Raw genomic sequence first — 12,500 nt, forward strand, 5'->3', positions numbered from 1 at the left:
AAGTATCCACAAGACGCCCTATATTCTCTGGGATGACGATTCCCCAAACTACTTCATCCAAATCGCAGATTTCTGGATACAAACGGTCTAGCTCTTTAAACGGTGTGTTCCTGTAGAAGTAATGGATACCCTTCAGACTGCCAATAATCTTCGAATGCAAAGTACCACATACCTTTCTATGTCCAACAGGTGTAGAAATAATGCAGGGGCGAGATGAGCCAAGGCAACCACAGAACCTTGTACTTGTTCCTTGTTCGTTTCTGAAAAAAGCATCACGTCATTATTGACCATCTATATCTTCAAAGAGATTTATTATAGGATTTTATTCTCATTAGCTCTATCCTGAAAATCTATTAAACCACACAGAACGATTCATAGACCATCTTTGGTCTGGAATTTAGTGTATTTTTACAGGTTGGAATCAAAGTCCATGTTACGTGGGCAGCTCTTTGAAGTGAGTGGAACATTTTTGGAATGTCATCATGAACACATTGCTCCCATACCAAGCCTACGCAGCCAAAGACGGGGTCCATTACTTTCACCACTTTGATGATGCTAAGAACGTCCAAAACCAAGTCAGCATGATGTTAGTTTATTTCCTTTCTTAAGATTTTAAGATTTTAGTTTTAAATATTCCGATTTTGCATATTATTTGCTTTCTGGTACAGGTGATCCTTAACATATTACCCAGAAATAGGTATGTATATATATATATATATATATATATATATATATATATATATATATATATATATATATATATATATATATATATATATATATATATATATATATATATATATATATATATATAATCATTCAGTTCCCTGAAGATGGAGGTATACTGGCTCCAGAAAGCTTAGAAATAAAGAATTTCCTTTTGTTGAGCCTTCCTTATTATTGAGGTCCTCTATGGAACTAATATATATATATATATATATATATATATATATATATATATATATATATATATATATATATATATATATATATATATATATATATATATATATACTGTATATATATAATATATATCTGTATCTCAACAGTGATATTCTTGTCCCACAAGATTTTATTGCATGCTTTCTCCCTCTGATTCTTAAGGCTCGTTTACACTGGGCTTCACATCGCGCTGCATACATAAACTCATCACCAACTCCTCCCTAATTCTTGTTAGCACTCTCATCAGGCGCACGCCGCACCACCTCCCATCAAGCCAAGTTTGATGGCTGCAGTTAAGACTCACTCCGCCAACGACTACTCACTCGTAACTTCTCATCTGTCATCGAGTACTGTATTGTACGATGTCGCCATGGAATGGAAACGAGAAGAAATTCGTTGTTTTTATAGTCTTCTCAGCATTATCCATGTTTATGGAATGTCTAATTAAAAGCATAAAAAAATAGAGATGTACGTGACACCGCAACGAAGAAACTAAGGGAAGAGATGATTTTAGTTAACGATAAATAACAGGAGAAAATATGAAAAAAATCAAAGCAAAGATTAAAAGCGCCAACAAAAACCGAACGGGAATAAAAAAAAAAAAATCAGGAGCTGGAACAGATGATTTATAAGTTCCAACTTTGGTGCTTTGATTTGCTTCATTCCTGCAAGATTAGAATTGATAACTCTCACATACTCTATTTTAGAAGTTGTCGTTTAGTGTAATGATTCATCAATATAAATATGGACATTGCTATTTTGTGTTTTTCATTATTTATCTAATATTTTAATGAGTTCATGATAAGCTGAGATAAAATATTTTTCATAAGAAATATTTTTATGTTATAAGTTAAACCCATTTTTTCATGATCATTATTTCCTTTTAATGAAAAGTTATCACTTAATTTTCCAATCTTCGTGGCTGCCAGGAAGATACTGCTGCCGGTAGCAGCACTCAAATAGCGTAGAGGCAAAAACGCTAAAAGCACGATGCATCACCAAGGTGGGCTGGCATATGCTGGCAGGGGTAAAACTAATGACGCGCGCTGTGAAGCCTAGTGTAAACGAGCCTTTAAACAGACCGTTCAAAAATGTCTTATGGAGCTTCCTAAAACCCAGTGTGTCTATGCAGTGAATTATGTACTTAGATGTTAGGTGATCGCTGTGGTCGTAGCTAAGGTTTGTGTGGGTATGGGCGTGAGAGAGAGAGCACACACACACACACAGAAAGAGGGGGAGAAAGAGAGGAGAGCCTCGACGAAGTAATGTCTAGTCTTCCAAGGTGACACCATTTATAAGAAATTCTCTCTTTGAATTATCTACACCATTTTCATATTCTCTATAAAATATTCAAACAGTGCTTTTCCTTTAAATTCTCACCTTCCTGGATCATCAGTATACGGACATTCTTGTTTATCCTTTGTGGAGCGGGTAGCTACAAAAGAATAGGGGAAAAGTGCAAATGGTGATACAAGCATGAAACTTGGCTCAACTATTCTTCTTGTCCCTTGGTCTCATTATAAACCTCTGGCCGCACAAAATTTTGCCATTTTCCAAGATGGCCAACAGGTTTTCAAAGTGGTGTCCTGTGGATATTTGAATATTGGTATTTAATTGATTAATCACATTCAAATCCCTGAGTCACTCCAGTTTATATCAAAATATTAAAAACAAGCCTTTATATATGTAGATACATAATTTCTCTGCATAGAAATATCCAAGATGGCTGTCACCATATCAAAAATGTCCGCCAAAATGCCAAAAATTGGTACTTGAGCTCATATATGAGGCTAAAGGTCGGGTAATACATGGATTTGGGGTAACTTTAGCCTGATCAGTTCATTTTTTTGTAGATCAGAAATCAATTAATCCCTATTTAATTAATTTTCATCCTCATTTTGAAAAAAATGGGTGATAAGTAAATGTAAAAGTGTAATAGCGTAGTGTCAGTGTACTTCCAGGGCACTCTGGTTGACACTATAGCTGTGAAACTCAGCATGGGGTCCAGTGCTAGCTAATAGCAGAGATTTGTTATTAGTTTCCCAAATGCTATTTAGCTAGCCCCACTTCAAAGTTAAACAGCTGCACCTGAATTGACAGGATGTGCCAGCGCGGGAGAGACGAGCCACGGAAGATGGGGCTTTAGTCTTCTAGATAGTATACAGATCACACAGGAATTAAATAGCACTGGATGCATGATTGGGCTAGGGGTAGGATTATGACATATCTAAGCCTAGTTGTATCCCATATCTGAAAGTGCATATATGTTATATAGGAGGTAAAAGGATAAACCCTCAGCCTATAGAACAAAAGCAATGGCAGGACAATCTTGGAAGTCAACGTCTTTCCTGCAGGGAGATAGTAAGACTAACTGGAAGCTTTGTTGCTTGTGCCAAGAGGACACACGTGAAAGACTAGTTGATGCATCTGGTGCTGGCTATGTTACCCTTGCTACAAACATTCCTCAATTCTATAAGTTAAATGCAATGCCTATACCATTTCATCCCAATAGGCTTGATGAAGGTGATGGAATTCTGCAGTCCTTTTTGAAAATAACAAAGCAACATATCATGAACCATGTATGCTAAGTTCAAAACAACAAAACTAGAAAGGAAAAGGAAGTCATTGTGTAAGACAAAAGAAGAAGGTGATGCCCCATCAGCAAAATTCACACGTAGTAGCCAGAAGGCATATGAAGAAGATGCAGAAGAATCTAAGACTGAGAAAGAAGGAATATGCTTTATTTGTGACCAACCAGCACCAATCAAAGATTTATTATTGGCCATGACATTGCCTTTGCATGAAAAGCTGCAACGATGTGCCACCAACCTACTAGATGAGAAACTTCTGGTCAAGTTAGTGCTGGAGATATTGTTTCTCAGCACCATATGTATCACCCATCTTGTCTGATAGGTGTGTACAACAAGGAAAGGGCCTGGCTAAATTCCCAGAGGCATGTCCCCATGCTTTTGCTGAACTTGAGATGTACACAAGAGACAAGCAGTTGACTACAGATGGGTGCTGCTATTTTATAATGGTAGAACTTTATGATTTGTACAAACAAAGACTGGAACAGCTAAATGTTGATGCTTCCTTTGTGCACCAAACACAGTTGAAAGAACAGATACTTGCCTGCATCCCAGAACTGGAGGACTTTAAAAAGGGAAGAGAAATTTGGTTTGCCTACAAAAGGAAAATTCAGTGGATCTGATTGTGCTAGACAGCCATGAAATTATGGACAGCAAAGTTAGTGAACCCTTGAGATCTATGAAGGGACTTGAACAGACACAATTCACAAACTTTACTGAGAGGCTCAAGGCACCCAGCAAATTCTATGAACCAGTACACAAGAACAAAATTCTACTGATCAGTCGCAAGATGTCTACTACAGAATCAAAGGGCAAACAGTCACTGCAAACCATAAAGGATGATTGTAATCTATTCTCACACCTCTTCATACCGTGCCTAGAACAGACAGTGTGATTTAAATGAATTCTTTCAACATGAAAATCAAAATTGCCCACCATCACTGGCACAGAATGGACAGATGCATCAGGGCACTTTTAGTCACAGCTGCTGCCTCTACTAGAACAGCATGCATCAGACATCCTGACAAAGATCCTACTGCTGATGCTATCATAATGGATGTTGCAGCTCTTATAAATGCTCTGAGACCAACCAAGGGGTCTACATTTGAGTCTTATGTAAATAAAGTCCTATCCAAGATTCAGAAGCACATACAGAAGTACAAGAAAACACACATTGTATCTGATGTGTCCAGACAGTTTTTATCACAAACAAGACAAAAAGAGGCCAGGAAGTTTGCCAGAGAGTAATTAGCATAAAAAACTCCTGGCAACTGGGCCAGCTTCCTCAGGAATGACCACAACAAAACTGAACTATTTTCATATTTGGCAGACAAATCATTTCATCTCAAGCAGATGATACATCATGCATAACTGTCACTAAAGGGGATGCTGCACTTTGTGGCAAAGCTGAATAAGACACTACTGATCTACAGGGCTGCACTCATGAAGAGGCAGATACTAGAGTCCTTTTACAGGCTGCATATGCTGCAAAGCATGAAGATATCTCAAGTGCAATCATATGTAGTACAGACACTGACGTTGTCATCATAGCAGTATCTAGCATAGAAAAAACTGGTTTGGACAAACTGTGGAATAAATTTGGTAGAGGAAAAGACATGGGGTGGATACCTATCCATGAAATTGCAGTAGCTATGGGACCAAAAGCCTCAGCCCTTACCTTTTTCCATGCATTTAGTTGGCGTGACACGGTGTCTGCCTTTCATGGAAAGGGGAAGAAGTCTGCATGGCAAACATGGACTGGTTTCAGCGTGCCACACCCACCTTCACCAAACTAAGTTCAACACCAGCAGCTGTAGAAGATGAAGACCTGCAAATTATTGAAGAGTTCGTGGTGCTAATGTACGACAGAAGCAGTTCGTATAAAAATGTAAATGAGGCTAGACTTGATGTTGATCTCTTTGCAAGGAAGCAAAGAGCTTATGATGGCATTCCCCCTACAAGGGCTGCTCTTAGAGAACATTTCAAGAGAGAGTTGCCTTCAAGCAGGGCACATTTGTATGCCAGTGTTTAGTATGTCATCAGTTTTGCCCAGTCAAGACACTGGGGATGGCAACAGATTGATGGCACCTGGTTTCCGTATTGGACAGATTTGCCAATAGTAGCAAAATCTTGCCAAGAACTGAATAAGTGGGGCTGCAAAAAGGAATGCCATGCCAGGTGCAAGTGCTACAAATCTGGACTTAGCTGCACAGCTCTCTGCAGCTGCACTTGCTAAAACACATTGGTTTCTCTCAGGAGATGCATACTTTTTTTATCTTTGGCGGCCATTTTGGAAATATGTTGTTCATATGGTGGCCATATTGGAAAGATGGGTTCACTTTATCTCTTCATAAGAGCAAGAATGCCAAAATGCAAATTGTTAATCATTATATGGACAGTATGCAACTTTTATAGGCTTATGAAATGAAAATATTTGAAATATACAGAAAATTTGCCTCCATTTCGGAAAAGTGTCAGCCATCTTGGAAATAGCCAGATATTGAGGTGGCCGGAGTTTGATTTTGATTTATGGGGATAATAAGAGTTCTCATGCCAAATCTGTTGCAAGAGAGAGAGAGAGAGAGAGAGAGAGAGAGAGAGAGAGAGAGAGAGAGAGAGAGAGAGAGAGAAAATATACTCAGATCCCACCAGAGGACGGCAGACATTAGTAGAGGAATGGCAAAATTCGAGCCTCCGTTTCCTGCATTAGGAAATTAAAAACAGAGATGCAGACTGGATTTCAGAACTGAAATATAACATCACCATCTATTCAGAGGATGGGAAAAAAATTCTGTTGCAAATGCATGCTATTATACACACAGTCATATGTGAATGAGTCCTTTTTCAAAATGCCATATGAAAGTTTGAATAACGAACCATAAGCCAAGGTAAGGTGAAATTACTGTTCCATAATTAATTATGAAAAATGTTATTAACTTTTCCTAGAAAAGGTAAATGACAGTTCAGAACTCCATCATAATACTATCTGGATGAAGATAAAACAGAAGTACGTCTTCCAACGGATTTCTGTCTAGATCTGCTTAAGTTTGGGAAGAGTCTTCCGTATTTTAAGAATTAACCAAAGAGTTAATCATGTTCCAATAATGACTACAGTCTCCGTTGACTTAAGCCGTCCAATATACCCCGTTAGAAAAGGGCATTTGTTAGAAACCTCATCCCAAGACTTCATGCAACTGAAAACAACCCCTTCTTGAGTCCCTTCTCAAGGTGGATAAAGCACAAAGGACATACATATATACTGTATATACACACATACGTAATTTTATACATACATACATTCTATATATATATATATATATATATATATATATATATATATATATATATATATATATATATATATATATATATATATATATATATATATATATATTTGTCATATCAAATTTTTTTAACTTCGAGAACTTCATCTGTGGGATATTAAACGACATTTGTAACTTAATGTTGTGAATAAAAAAAATGTCACAAGATTTTAATATATATATATATATATATATATATATATATATATATATATATATATATATATATATATATATATATATATATATATATAAATAATATATCATCAACTCCTCACTGACTTTTTTATTCACAAACATTAACTCATCAATGCCGTTTAGTATCGCCTTCCGGTGAAGTTCCCAACCCATCAAGCCAGTTTGATATTTGTGTATGTGCGTGTGTGTATATTTATATTATATATATATATATATATATATATATATATATATATATATATATATGTATATATATATATATATATATATATATATATATATATATATATATATATATATATAATATATATATATATATATATATATATATATATATATATATTTTATATATATACATATATATACATTATATATATATATATATATATATATATTAATATATATATATATATATATATATATATATATATATATATATATATAGTGTACGAACAATCACCCATGAAGTGAAGTTTGTCGAAATATGAACATCTAAAAATTGTATGGTGTGAAGTAAATGCAAAGTATCAAAATAATGTAAAGGAGATAGTTTCTTTCGATACATGTTGTAGACGCTACCTTGCTCCGTTGTATACATGTTATAACAGTTGCTGTGAACATTTTCCCTTGGATATTACTGAATTACAGGAGACACTACTTGTAAATAAGCCAGGCTTCACACAGAGATCTTAGCGCCCATCCCCCTCTCTTATAACACACACAAAAAACACGCGCACACGCTGAAATATATTTTACAATTCTTTGCAGCACCTATGCAGCAAGACCAACTACGCGGTGACTGGATAAAGAGTCACAAGTTATGGATTTAGCAAAGATAAGAAAAGTAAATAACAAAGAAAAGGCGGTTTCCGTTTATTCAAATACCATAACAATAAAAAAAACGAAAATTCACTCAAAACGGGTATCTACTAACATGCATTTCTACAGGAAGTGGCTGTAAAATATATGCCTGTGTGTGTGTGAAAGCTCGTGTGTGTTTGTGTGTGAGTTTGTGTATCTTGGTATGAAGATTGGGTCCTGTACACAATTGTGCATAGATTAGTTCAAAAATGTCATTGAAAAATAGGTAGCAACAGCCATAACATTTGCGGCTTAACGTAATGAAACATAAACGTCGATATCACACCAATGTAAAAAAAAAAAAATTCTTTAAACAAAATAGTTATAACAAGAGATCACATAAGTTATGTAACGAAAAAATAGCAATTAAAGCACTGAAAAAGATATTTTATAACAGTTATGAAATGGCAAACTAACGCTTATACATAACGCCAACATAACGTACAGCTCTTAGGTAGAGTACTTTTGAAATGCCAGACCTGACTTAAGGTGAATGTAATGAAGCACCAAGTAAAAAGTGATAAGCCCTATCGGCCATTAGATATCGGAAAAGGATTTAGTGATTAGAAAGAGAGCAGGTTTTAGTCAAAATGACTGCCCTGAGTTGCTTTTCATCCATGATCATTGTTAAGTCCCTGGAGATTAACGTTTCCTGCTTTGTGTTTAACATTCACGAAGGCCAATATATCGTTATCCTACACATTCTACAATACAATCGGGTTTGTTTATTTTTGGAGAGTGGATTTATTATAACTAGTTGTTTCACCTTATTAATTCGCACTGATCATAGGCCATCGAGTCCATGGCAGTTTGGAAAAAGCACTGGCTGTGATACTCGTTATCGTCAAATTTCCCACCCTTTTGTACTAAGTTTGGATCAGTGTAAATCGAAAATATTTCATGATTATCAATGCTGGTTATCTTCTTTGATGTTAAGTATTTCAATAATCTACGTGCGCACGGTAACAATGAAACAATATTTTCGCCGGAATTGTGCCAATTCTCTAAAAATAATCAAACAAATGAATACAAGAAGTCCAGATATCAACGCAGTAAGCAGCCGTTATCCCTTGATAGATCCTAGAGAGGATTTAAATCACACGTGGACAAGAGTTCTGGAGGAAGATGATTTCTTTCACTTTATGTACTCATGCAGGTAATTAAATCCCCTTTCTGGTCTTTCATGGGATAGTCTGTACTTGCTATATTCATCTGTAGCTCTCACTCCATTCAATATTCAAGTTTTCCAAGTGTCAAGTAAACACGTAGAGGAATACATACATATATACATACATATACATACACAAACACAAACACAAACATATACACACACACACACACACACACACACACATATATACATATATATATATATATATATATATATATATATATATATATATATATATATATATATATATATATATATATATATATATATATATATATATATATATATATATATATATATATATATATATATATAGTATATGTATATATATATATATATATATATATATATATATATATATATATATATATATATATATATATATATATATATATATATATATATATATATATATATATATATATATATATATATATATATATATATATATCTGTGTCTTTGTGAGCGTGTGTGTACTGTAATTATGTATATGTATGTATGTATGTGTGTATGTATGTATATACTATATATATATATATATATATATATATATATATATATATATATATATATATATATATATATATATATATATATATATATATATATATATATTATGTTAAGAGTGAGTGTGGTTTTGTGTGTATAATTACCCTGCGTGACCTATGGTGTGTGTAAAAAATAACGCAGACTGAATTAATTATACAATAATGACATAAAGATAGGTTGCAGCAATAAGGCACTCAAGATGCCTTATGATACTCAGCATTGTTTATTGAAGACTATTTATCGAAGTACACATTCCATCAACATATTTCATACTTAAAAGTAGGAATATTTTTATCAGATGAATGGTTCCTCATTGGACGGGTGGGTATCGTTCTCAGCTAGCACTCTTCTGGCCTCGCGTTCGATTCTCCCACCGGCCAATGAAGAATGAGAGAAATTTATTTCTAGTGATAGATATTCATTTCTCGTTATAATGTGGTTCGGATTCCACTATAAACTGTAGGTCACGTTGCTAGGTAACCAATTGGTTCTTAGCCACGCAAAATAAGTCTAATCCTTCGGGCCAGCCCTCTCTAGGAGAGCTGTTAATCAGCCCAATGGTCTGGTTAAACTAAGGTATACTTACTTACTTTTTTATCAGATGAATGTAACCACGTGAAAGCATGTGTTCTCTCTTCTGGACAGTCTGTAGGTCAAACTACCAAACCAGAAACGCCTTTGTGTGTTAATACCCTAATGCGCATTAATCAATCCTTTTACTGGGACAGGATTACAGAAAGGATGTCCACTAAAGTTCGGAATCATAAGTGTAGCTCAAAAATATTTTATGATTATCAATGCTGGGTTATCTTCTTTAATGTTAATTATTTCAATAATCTTCCTGTACACGGTAACAATGAAACAGTATTTTCGCCGGAATTGTGCCAATTCTCTAAAAACAATCAAACAAATGAATACAAGAAGTCCAGATATCAAGGATGAGATCCTTGTGTTTTGAATAAGAAAGATTTATGGGGAGGCCGCATAGAAAAAGATCCGTCTATACAACTGAATGAAATTGCTACCAATTCTTTAATGCCACGGGAAATATTTTTTTAAACCGATAAATAAATGTTTTTATGAATAAAAATATAAAATATGAAGGTGTTTATTTTATGACTGGAAATATATGAATGGAAGTAAGAAACAGCACCATAAATCGGGGACAATAAGAAGATTTAAAAACTTTGGTAGTCTCTCTTAATCTCTTACTCTCTTAACGTGTATTTCGCATGACTTGTATATGTATTTTCATACGGAATTTTGACAACATTTACGGGGAACGTTTTGACAAAGTAACCCTCTGATTGACAGTGTCAAGGAACGTTTTGTTATGGAGAGGTTTTGGCTAGGAATCATCCACAGAACGTCTTTGATGCAGTTTCACATGAACTTGCCGTATTACGTAATTTTTTTTATTCTCTTTAGTATTGTTACCCAAAATATATTTCTTAATTAACATGTTAACTTAGAAACATAAAGGACGACTTTAAAGTGTCCAGGGAAAACGTCAGTATATCGGAATTATGTGGAATTGTCTTCTTAACTGTATTGCTAAAAAATTTGCCGTTTTTATAAACTTTTCTATTTTTTGATTCTTTACAGCATCATTTCCACGAAAATTCATAGAGGAGAAAGGTTAATTATTAAGAGAAAATCTCCTTTCCTATGCTTGCAATATTTCGACATCAGTGGATTTTTTCATCCATTAAAAATTAATGACCCTTTAGGAAAACTTCAAAGAAATTTGCTGATTTATAAAACACGTAGCGAAGTATTATGCAAAAGTTCTCGGTTTCTTTCATCAAACATTAATGTATGTATGACATTTTTGCCTCTTCAAAAAACCTTTCTTTTCTTCAAAGGTTAATTTTAGTCAATATAAAATTCTCCATCATTTTCTTGTCTGTCGCTGGAACATTGTTTGAATTAATTTTGTTATTAGGTTCTCAGATGTGGCATAAGGTCCAAGTGCTTGCTTCATAACGCAGCCCCGTAATACTGTGTCCATTAAATTAGATATATAATACCCCTGGAACACACTATGGCTTTATTAGTGACTTATACTATCCAATATCTTTCCCGCAGTGGATTCATACGAACAGCAGTAGAGCATGTACTTATGTTTAATGAAAGTTCACCAGCAAATCAGACAAAATTTACAAAATTACATAGCAATCACATTCATAGACAAATGGTATATATCCGTACAACATTAAAACACATTTCCAGGGGCAATTAAGGTATATATATATATATATATATATATATATATATATATATATATATATATATATATATATATATATATATATATATATATATATATATATATATATATATATATATATATATATATATATATATATATATATATATATATATATATATATATATATATATATATATATATATTCAATTTTGAAAAAAAAAGAGAAAGCCTTTAACATTGGTAAAGAAATATAACGGACAGAGAGTGATGCCCCCTTACAGCCTTTATCCATCTAGCGCCACTGATTAGGGGAACACCAGAGCGACCTACACTGCTGGTAGATAGCTTTTATTGACAAAGGACTGGTAGAAGAATAACCGTGGCGTAAAACCACAGATTTTTCAATTTCTTCTTTGAACCTCTTGTGTGCGTTTTCATTTATTCATGTCATCATAATTGGTTTGAATGAACTTCAGCAGTAGTTATATTTAACACGTTCATAAAAAATTATAACACGTTTAATGATTAAAAAAAATTTCTTTGGCGGAAAGTAGTTTTCATTAATAAAGGAACGATTGATACTGAATAGTGAATAAAAACCTGAAACCGCCCTGATGACGAGTTCTGCGGAATGAAACGGTAACCTATGATGATGA

The sequence above is a fragment of the Macrobrachium rosenbergii genome, chromosome 57 (assembly GCF_040412425.1).
Source record: "Macrobrachium rosenbergii isolate ZJJX-2024 chromosome 57, ASM4041242v1, whole genome shotgun sequence".
NCBI lineage: Eukaryota > Metazoa > Arthropoda > Malacostraca > Decapoda > Palaemonidae > Macrobrachium > Macrobrachium rosenbergii.